The sequence below is a fragment of the Leptidea sinapis genome, chromosome 15 (genome assembly GCF_905404315.1).
Source record: "Leptidea sinapis chromosome 15, ilLepSina1.1, whole genome shotgun sequence".
Lineage (NCBI taxonomy): Eukaryota > Metazoa > Arthropoda > Insecta > Lepidoptera > Pieridae > Leptidea > Leptidea sinapis.
In genome coordinates this window covers 9190571-9201851 of record NC_066279.1, presented here as the reverse complement: position 1 = coordinate 9201851, position 11281 = coordinate 9190571, and the positions used below count along the sequence as shown (strand labels likewise).

The following is an 11281-nucleotide window of genomic DNA, read 5'->3' as shown; positions in this document are numbered from 1 at the left end:
CCCACAATCTCTTGCAACACCAGCGGAATAACAGGAGGGTTGCCGGCCTTTAAGGAAGGTGTACGCCCTTTTTTTGAGGGTACCCATGTCATATCGTCCCAGAAACACCGCACAAGGAAGCTCATTCCACAGCTTTGTAGTACGTGGAAGAAAGCGTCTTGAAAACTGCACTGTGGAGGACCGCCACACACTCAGATGGTGTGGATGATATCCTAACTTGTGGTGTGTCGTGCGAAGGTGGAATTCGGAGGTAGGAATCAGGTTAAACAGCTCTTCGGAATACTTCCCGTGATAAATGCGGTAGAAAACACACAATGAAGCGACATCTCTACGCAACGCCAAGTGATCCAGCCGTTCACAGAGCACTGGGTCCCCGAGAATTCGAGCTGCTCTACGTTGCAAGCGGTCAAATGGATCGAGCTGATATTGGGGTGCGCCAGACCAGAGATGACAGCAATACTCCATGTGTGGCTGGACCTTTAGTACGAATGCTTAAAATTACCAAAAATATAGACAACTTCAGTTTTTTGCCAGATTCTACAGGTGCGTTGTAATTGGTTACCATTTACCACCGTGGTCAAACAAACCTAGATTATTACAATATTACGTTACTCTTATGAATGCTGTTTGCTTTCACTTTAATTCAGAATAATTAAATTTATGAACAATAATTATTAAAATATCTGTATTTAAATTAACATATTCCAAGGAGGTAGAAATACACTTACCTAGTAAACTCCAAGAAGGATCGAACGAAAATGTAAATGTTGTAGTTTTTCAGATATCTATGCACTCTAATGATTACGTTACCTTGGCAACCAGTCAACAATTCTGTAAGACTGCGGCTGAACAGGATTTGTTAAGTTCATTAAGATTAATTACTCATCCTCAACAAACTGCTATCAATAATCTATTCATAATGAGTCAAAACGAAAATCTTCATCAAACAGAAGAGAAGCAGGCAGGGTTTTGTTCTGCGACATGCATTGACAGACCAAGTCTGCAGCACGCTATCAAACAACCTCCTTTGAAGACCTCCGATATGTTTGCGACTTGCAACTTACCAAAGCGATTTGAGCATCCACGTAAGTTTATACATATTTTCCTGAATTTATAGTGTCCTGGCGGGAAAACCTTAAATCTACTGATCAGGGCAAGAATATGTAACAAAGAAATGCTGCGATGAAGTTTTGGAAATGGTGTGGTTGTTAAGTGATACTGAGAAGATATATGAAAGTAGATTGACTCCATTAAAGTAATATATCAAGCGTAAGTAAAAAAAATGGTGAGGTCAGAGTATTTTTTTTTTCTTATGGAATAGGAGGACAAACGAGCGTACGGGTCACCTGGTGTTAAGTGATCACCGCCGCCCACACTCTTCTGCAGCACCAGAGGAATCACAAGAGCGTTGCCGGCCTTTAAGGAAGGTGTACGCGCTTTTCTTGAAGGTACCCATGTCGTATCGTCCCGGAAACACCGCACACGGAAGCTCATTCCACAGCTTCGTGGCACGAGGGAGAAAGCTCCTTGAAAACCGCAAAATATACCAAGAAAAGAACGGGAATTACTGGAAAGAGACAAAGCCGTGAGTATCAAGAAGTATGTAGGATTGTATAACAGTGTCAATGATACTGAAAAGGAGTTAGGGAAGTATGTCAAACTGTGGCAAAATTATGTCCTTAAAATATACCGATTGCTGAGTAAGTTTTATTTTTATATATCTTTTTTCTCTTTTTTTCATCCAGCGTCGGCTTTCATCCAGTGTGGGACTTTAGCTATTTCGTCCTGCTATCTCATTTGGGTCTCTCTCTGGATCGTTTTCCTTTGGATCCTTTTCATAATGTTACCCTCGCGTCCAATCTTTGCCCTTGTAGGTGTGCTATGTGTCCTGCCCACTTTCATTTTAGTTTTTAAATCTAATGCAGAGTGTCAGTAGCCTTTGTCAAGTTTCTTATTTTTGTAAGCCAACCTTATCATATCTAGGCTTGAGTATTTACTGTGACCCATTTCATGTTTCATTAACATCACTAACTTTTATGTTATATTTCTGTAATAACTGTGGCTACACCTTATTATTTTAATTTTATAGCTTCAGTTACTTGTTAGGTTTGAAAGCAATTTCGTCAATGTAAAAATGTAGTGTAATTGATCAATTTTATGGTTAATCTTGATCCATGAAGTTCGTGAACCCAGAAGTATGCGGGCTTTATGTAAATATACTAGACAATTTATTGGAGTAATTCTTTTATGGCGATACCTATTATTTCGCGCTGGATCTGGTACATCACCTTATATGATTACCATCACCATTATTCTTGAACCCAACCTATCAGTAAGGTAAAGAATAATGAATTATGAAAACTGAGTTCACTGTGGCGGTTTTTCTTACTGTAATGTCATAATACGTTTTTCATACTTACACATATTCAAGATTATTTTATAGTTTATACATACAATACATTTGATTTTAAAACTTTTAAAAATTTGTTCAATAAATTGTTGTTTGAAACGGCATAGCCCTGCCATTAATGTAGAACGAATATAGGGAATATACACATATATCTTTATATATAAAATTCTTGTGTGCCTGTGTATGTCACTGAACTCCTCCTAGACGGCTGGACCGATTTTATTGAAACTTTCTGTGTGTCTTCAGGTGGATTCGAGAATGGTTTAGATTCACAATTGAACTACCTCCTGAACGGCTGGACCGATTTTGATGAGATTTTTGTATGTTCCAGTGAATTTGAGATTGATGTGTGTCTTCGGGTGGATTCAAGAATGGTTTAGATTCCCAATTACACTACCTCCTAAACGGCTGGACCGATTTTGATGACTTTTTGTTTGTTTCAGTGAATTTGAGATTGGTTTAGATTCTCAATTACGTCCATATAATATAATTCTCCTGCTCATGTGTATGTTAGTGAACTCCTTCTAACGGCTGGACAGATTTTTCAAATTTAAGACGTGTGTACAGGACAACGTCTGTTGGGTCCACTAGTATATATATATATATGTGGTCAGATCCATTACTAGTAACATTTCCTAACAAAGTTCTATTTTTGGTGACTGGTGAAAGACGTGTGTGCTCTGGCATTATTTTAACCAATTCTGGTCGTTTATCTTAAATATGTTACTCGAGTCTCATCACTGATGGCACTAGCATTGCTCATCAGTTACTTTCAGTGAGATCGTGTTCCACCGAAATATTGACTTTTTATATTCCTAAACTTTTTTAAATGGATCGAAATGTTTAAATACCTAACTCATCAGTTATGTAACAACTTATAATATGCTGATCTTGTTCCGAATTCTAAAATGCAATCGAATTTTTGCAACACGAGGACAAGAGTGACCTGCATATTTTAGATGGAAATTCGTGGCCTGAGACTGCTTGTAGTAACAATCAAGCAAATGTGCTTCTTTTGCTAATAAGTTAAGCCCATAAAGGTCAGAGTCCTAAGGGCTGTTCCCGGGAGTAACTCACTAGTGAAATTAATCGATATCGTATAAATGAAGTTCTTATCAGAAATTGGTCAACGTTTTATTGAATTTAATAGTGAATGTGAAAAATAAAGTGTTCTCACCGATCTTTAAAAGGATGTATTTGTCTATCTTAGCTGTATGGTAATTTTGTGTTATGTTTTGCGTTACTGCTGACACACCGTTTTAAAAGAAGATAATATGTTTTCGAAGAGGTTTAACTATTTTTAACCGACTTCAAAAACGAGGAGTATGTGGGGTATGTACACCGATAACACTGAGATTTATTATCCGATTTACGTAATTCTTCTTTAGTTCGATGCGGATTAGATACCATTTGGTCCCATAAAAATTTTACATAGTTTAGCCCAGTATTTTTCATTTGATGAACATTTTTTATGAAAATATTTGTCTATGTGGATGACATAATTGTTTTTTGTGTACGGCTTTTTTAGGACTTTTAATTCAGGTTGATTATATATTATTATTATTAACTGACACTAAAAATAAAAAAATTAAAAAAAAAATACATTTAAAAAAAACCGTATTCATAAACTGAAAAGTATCAAATAACTAAAAATTTAATTTAATAAACCTCTTATGCAAACCTTTACCTTTAATATTAATAAAATACTATTATTTATATGATGCACATATTGATAGCTTTAAAGTCGGTGCCAAGCCAAATGTAAAAGTAGGTCGCTACACTTGCCACGCGTGCCTTTGAGCGGGATAGCTTCGTCTAGAACAAAACTACCCAAGCGGACAGACACGCGTGGCTAGACAACCTTATTGATTAAAGTAAGTAAGCTGTTTATAATATTAAGTTTTATTTTGTTTAGGCCTTGGCATCGACTTAAAACCTATCAATAGGTACCACATATAAATAATAGTATTTTATTAATATTAAAGATAAAGGTTTGCATAATAGGTGTTTGTGTGTGTGTGTGTGTGTATTAAGTTAAATTTTTAGTTAGATTTTGATAAGTATCAAAATCTAACTAACTAGCTGAAAAGTTTCAGTTTTTGAAGTCGATTTTTTAAACGTAGTTTTTATATGTAAGAGTAATATTTTGTCATATTATCTGACCTATTATTTTAATTCATGTTTTACAATAATATAGCTTAATGTTACCAAGTTAATAAATAATTTAACGACATGAGATGACAGTACAAACTTGAATATCACTTTACTGAATCTTTTATTTACTTTGAAGTCATAAATCTTCTATGATTGTTGTTCAGTTTAATGTAGCGCATATAGAACGTACTAGACTATACTTTACTTACGTGGAACACTGCTCAATTTAGTCGGGTTGATATATTTTTTCACTAACTCCTTCTTTTGTAAGTGCAAGTATACTTTTCGATGCTTTATCTATCGAAAGGGTAGATTATTAAGGCGACATTAAATGCCAGCGACCTTGAGCGATATGAGTTCACGGCTGCCGGCCCGCCATCTATTCAATAAAGCCAATATTTTCAAAATTCTTGGGTGGAAAACAGTTTATATGCTCACAATCCTCGTTATTCACTACTAATCTGAATAAATGGACCTACACAAAAAAGTACAAGCTATAAGAATAACTTTTCTCAGAGTAGTACCAAAAAAATGCGTCACGCCATGCCAAAAAACTTGTTTAACTTCAAAGAAAAGTGGTAGTTCAAAAAGGCTCGGCAGTGTTAACTATAACCAACAGCAAGCATTAGCAACCTACAAATAAGACTTAAGGATATGTGATTAAGAATTGAACAGGATTAACTAGTGTTCATAGCTTGAAATGCTATACTTTCACCACAAAACTTGTCTAAAACACCATTTTGCGTGTTTTCTGCTTACACTTCGCCTTAACAGCTGTTTTCAATAATGTGTCTCTAGTTACGGATACATTGCTATCACCGTTTAATGACTATATCGGACATAGTTATGTCCAATATAGTTACAGTCCAATGCTTTATGTCGATAGGTTATTGAAATGTAAGTAAGCGTTAAAGGATAGATTTGTATACCTCTAGTAAGTAAAACTAAGATTAGATAGGTTATTGAAAACGGCCATAAGTCACATGTAACGCCTGAAACCACTTTTGCCTTCAATATATTGGAGGCGTTACAAGTGTGTTTGTTTTAAAAATCAAGTTACTTATAATAATTAAAAAAATTCATTTTGTCGTTTTATTGTCTCCTTCTTCGGAATAGGAAGATAAACGAACGTACGGAGTACTTGATCGTAAGTGATCACCGGCGCTTATATTCACTGAAAACTGAGGTATCACAGGAGCGTAGTCGGTCTTTTGTGTGAAAAAAAACGCAACGCAAGTTTCCACCATAAGTTATGTTCATTCACTTAGAATATAATAACGTTTATATTGATAGACAAGCTGACAGCACGATCTAACAGTTCAGAACTGGAATGCTACTGGAACAATGTGAACCTGAACATGTGCCATCCAGTGAACGATCCAGTCCATGTGACTGGATTGTCGGTCTATTTTTCATTCCAGCTCGCAAATTCCAGTGCCACTGGAATAATGTGTACGGCAAATAATGCGTGACCTATTTTTTTACACTAAACGTAAGAAAAGTCATTTTTGTCAATGTATTAATATTGCTATTAGTATATGGCAAGCGTGGCTGACTGTTAACGAGTTGTCGAACAAAATCGGTTACAGTCACAATAGAGTCGCTTTATTTTATATCTGGCTCTATCTCCGTCACACATATTCTTCTCTCTTGGATGTCTATACGACAAACAAAACGTGCTATATGATAATGTAAGTCTATTGTTTAGTCATTTAGATAAAGTATGTATGTATGTATGTATGTATGTGGTATGAACGTCACATATCCAGCGCAGCATATCTTTTGAATCAAATTCACAGCTTCATATTATTTAGTACATCATAACAATTCAAAAAAGGCTTCCAAACGAAAAAAACGAGTTGTTACTGTGAGAAACGAAAATTCATACTACACAATATATGAATTGAAATCATCCCAGATGATAATATATGTTGAAATAATAAGAAGACGAACGGCAATAATAATACATGAGCTCTGCTGGTCTGTAGGTGAATGTAAATATCTAGTAACAGCTGCTGCCTGCGAGCTGCGACATGGTCGCTATACGCACCAAAGAATTATAGTAATTGTCTATAGAATACAGGGCAAGTAAACTTTAAAAAATATTCAAAGTTTTATTTGAATGTAAAATAGATATTTAGTATTACTATTAAATATTTATGCGCGTTTCATAATTAAATATTTTAAACTATTACTTACCAGTGCACGCGTTTTACGCGGAATTAAAATTTTGATAGAAATCAGCGGAACACGTGGCCTAGAATAAATAATATAATATTTATTACTAAATGACCCAGCAAACATTGTATTTCCGTATAAAGTAATAAGATAAAAATCAATAATTAAAATTTTTGGGGTATAAAAAAAATGACGAACGATTCTCAGACCTACCAAATATAAAATCGTACATAAGTATGTATGTATCGTACTACAATAATTATTATATTCGATTGCCAGTAACAGAAATAGGGTTGCAACCCTATTTTTGTGGATGGAACAGAATAATATAAAAATCGCGATACAAAAATAGGTGTTGATTGTAGACAGATTAAAATTTGAAGTTGTTTGTAATTTTTAATGCTGAATCATTTTTCAATTTGCGCCCAACTGGTGCAGCCACACGCCATATCACAAAAATTTAATTGAATGGTTTTGTTTAGAAATTTAATTTGTAACAAAACTTAAGATTTATCAATCTACATAAAAATAATCTGATGGATAGTAAACAACTGTAGTTAATCTACCAACTATAGTTAGCTAAAATTAAGTTTGTTTTTTAGCTCCTGAGAAAGTTAGAAAGATATAAAGATTCTAATTAGTTATTCATTTTAAACTATCCTTTCATTTCTTAAATTTGATTTCTGAACGACGAGGGACATATCAAAGGAAAAACAAAATTGTTATTTTTATTTAATTCCGAGCATTTTCATATTCTTTCACATTTTAAACTCTCCCTGGTCTTCCACAAATAATTCAAGACCAAATCTAGCCTAATCGGCCCAGTCGTTCTCGAGTATTAGCGAGACTAACGAACAGCAATTTATTTTTATATATATCGATATATATTAATTCTCAGAACTTGTTACCCGTGATTTTATTATATCGGTTTGTGTGCTTCTAATACATACAGTGAAGGCTACACTCTGACGTTATTTAACTATAGATGAGAGGACAAACGAGCGCACGGGTCACTTGATGTTAAGTGATCACCGCCGCCCATACTCTCCTGCAACACCAGAAGAATCATAGCGTTGCCCTTAAAAAAAGTGCACGCCCTTTTTAAGAAGTTACCCATATCGTATCGTCACGGAAACACCGCACAAGGAAGCTCATTCCACAGCTTTGTAGTACGTCGAAGAAAGCTCCTTGAAAACCGCACTGTGGAGGACCGCCACACATCCAGATGGTGGGGATGATATCCTAACTTGTGACGGCAGGAATCATGTCAAACAGATCTTTGGAAAACTAAATTCGGTGGAAGACTTACAATGAAGCGACTTTTTTTTGCAACGCCATGTGATATAGCCGTCACAGAGCCCAGTGCTCTGTGACGGCTATATCCCCGACATTTCGAGGAACACTGTGTTGCACGTGGTTAAGTAGTTGGGGCTGATACTGAGGTGCGCCAGACCAGAGATAACATGCTATGCTCCATATTATGTGGCCGGACCTGCGTTTTGAGTAGCGCGTATGTTATATGAATTATTGTCTTTAAGGCCAAATTAATTGTAAGGCCTACGTCAAAAGTTGTATTTTGATATTTGCAGATTGGTTCAACGGGTACGGTTGTCAGATGAGTAAGCAGAACCCGGTGTACAGAACATCGTCTAGTGACTATGGATGGTACCCACCAGGTAATTATTACTGTTTTGTTAACAATGAATCCGAAGAGATCAATGAAACTTGAACAAGACAATTCTCAATATAATACTTTACTAGTTCTTCTCTAGTTATCGTGGACAAAATAGAATTATTTTTGATGCCACTTCAAACACTATCACCGCTTTGGAAACGAATGGTGCTCTGAGAGAGAAGAAGCGGCGTAAGAAACTCTCCCAGTTTTTTTTTTTACGCTCTTTTCAATAAAATATACAATATTGTACTATTATATTATTATATTATGTTATTGCTAAAAATAACCATCATCTAGTCCCAGACTGGCGGATCACTTTGTTACTCAGCTGTGGAGTAGTAGGATTTATGACAGAGACAACTATTGAAGCTTGAGTTTTCGAGTGTCTGGAAGGCAACCCTAAATTAAATACGAGACTGGGCCAGGGATTGGAAAATAACAGACGGCTTAAAGGAACGAGTCTTTATTTGGGTTCACTTCCATGAACTTGCACTTCACCGGTCTGCTCATCGACGTACACGTCAAAGCGGTGCCACCAATACTGCCTCGTCGGTGGAGGCCGCGTTGCCACTCCCAGTGAAGAGGCCAGGCCAGTAAAGACGGTGGCCATTAATATCCCGAATAATGTTGGGCTCTGCCACGAGTTCTTCTATCTGGGCATTCTTGCTCTAAGGTCATTTTCAGACAAGGTGAGGCCAGGATCTCATGTAGGATCTTTCGCTCTGCTAGAACTTTATTCTCCTCCTTTTGCATAAGTGTCCAGGCTTCACACGCATTAGTGTTGGTCTCAGTTAAGTATGAGTACTTAACTAAACAGATGAAATTCTAATCTTCTGTATTATTTAATTACACTGAACCATTATTTTCTTAAAAATTATGTATACAGTTAAGTATAGTATTAAGTTAAGTATAGTATTAGTACACAAAGCGAATAATTAAAAATAAAATATTATATTATTGTTAATTTATTACTATACTTAGTTATATTAGGATTGAAAGTATTGGTCTTCTTTTTGCGTTTCGTTTAAAACAAATTTGCCTTTAATCAAACTAAAAACGGAAATAAATTACTATCAACCGTTTATCAAATCAATCTAATTTCAAATTTAACCAATAGATTAAATCGCTTAACAAAGTTAATTGGGTTTTAGGAACGCATTCGGTTCCCTCAGGATATTATCCTAGAAATCAACAATTCAGCAACTTTCTGGCGCAATCTGGAATGTACAGGAACTACTCTCTCAATATATAATCAGGGATTCGTCGCTCATTATACATTAAGTATTATCTATAGAATAATTTGTGTTCTTTGTTTTGAGCGTAGACTATTTACTTGCCTAGAAAGAACGTTCTGCCCAAAATGATAGACGTAAATAAATAATATAAGTTTTCAGTCATATGTTATACATTCTTTATAAATATCCAATTTTCATTATGAAGGATATAAATTTAAAACCGTCAACACTGTAGGTGTAAAGAATAGATGTTAGTACATTAAATATATATGTGTTCAGAAGATTTAGTTAAGTTTATATTAAGTTTATTGCATGTTCATTATTATTTATTTAACAATTTAATGTACAAAAGATGTTTTTGTAATCATTTTGTAATTCCTGCCATAGTGATATTAATCATGAGATTTAAACACTGTAACACAGACAAACACCACGTGTTAACTAGACGCTCTCTAGACAAGTAAATAATATAGGGTATTGAATTAATGATTGTTTCTTAAGTATTAATAATGTTCAATTTCTTATGTAATTCTAATAAAATTATTCTTCTTCATTTTGTGTCTTATTTGGATCATGTCTGTTATATTAAATATAATTTGCCTGATCGAGACTTGTCTTTCTACAGACGGTTCTATTTAGTATTAATGAAACGATGTGCACAGTTTTGTGAAAGTGACATTTTTAGAAGGAACTAGAAAACATATCTAATTGTTAGTTCATTTTAAAAGCTATCAATGAATAGGCCGCGCTATTTTGATGCTACGTCATCTTTATCCAGGTCGTCCACGACATGCGATGCGATGCAGATCGGAATTGTTTTCATTTTTAGTTTGTTCATTGTTAGTTTCGTCGGGACTCTAAAACAGAATTGGATACGGAAAGAAAACTTTAAAAACACACTTAACTTTTCTCATTGTTGACTTTTTCTTTAATAGTATTCAGATCTCCTTCAATGATCAGTGTGCCGGTGAGCTTGTTAGCTTGTGACACGAGTGAGCAGTTCTGAAACCAAGATGATAGTTGGCTATCATGTTCTGCAACGCGATATAATTTTTGAGGCGCGCAATAATTAAATGTTGGTGGAGTTTACCTAGAGTGTTAATTAAACTTATGGATGGATCTGTAACTACTGCGCTCAAAAATTACCAATCACTCCAAAAGGTATGCCCTGAGAAGCAACAAACTTAGTGGGCTTCTTTCTTGTGTTTTAAAGTTATGGTTAGAATCTAAAATCGTACAACACAATTTATTACTTCATACCCTGTGGGCAGTCGCACTATTCCCAATGAGTAGTAACATAATGATACCACTGATTGGGAATAGTGAAGTCATTTATGTAATAGTAACCTTTAGCACGCAAAGGTTTTTTTTTTCAATTGTCTTGTTGTAAAAGCATATACAACGCTCCACAAAAGACTTACTAACTCAGTCGAGTAGTAGGTATTATAAGTTTATGTTTGTTCCTGGTGTTAACCTTATGGTTATGACAGTTTCTGGCAAATTCACTTATGTGCTTATGTAACATTATTAATTAATAATAAAGCCTTTTATTCAAATATATTTTTGTTGCTAAACTTATCTTAATATATTCTATTCTAATACTTAATTATTTTTTGTAGGTCTGTTTGC

At 35.0% G+C, this 11281-nt stretch overlaps 1 long non-coding RNA gene across 1 annotated transcript; it reads left to right on the top strand.

Annotated features, from left to right (window-relative positions):
- Window positions 1-800: 800 nt before the first annotated feature.
- On the top strand, window positions 801-10205 carry LOC126968513 (uncharacterized). The gene is made up of 3 exons (XR_007730219.1): window positions 801-1085; window positions 8332-8418; window positions 9569-10205. It is a non-coding gene; the product is annotated as an uncharacterized LOC126968513 (long non-coding RNA).
- Window positions 10206-11281: the final 1076 nt, after the last annotated feature.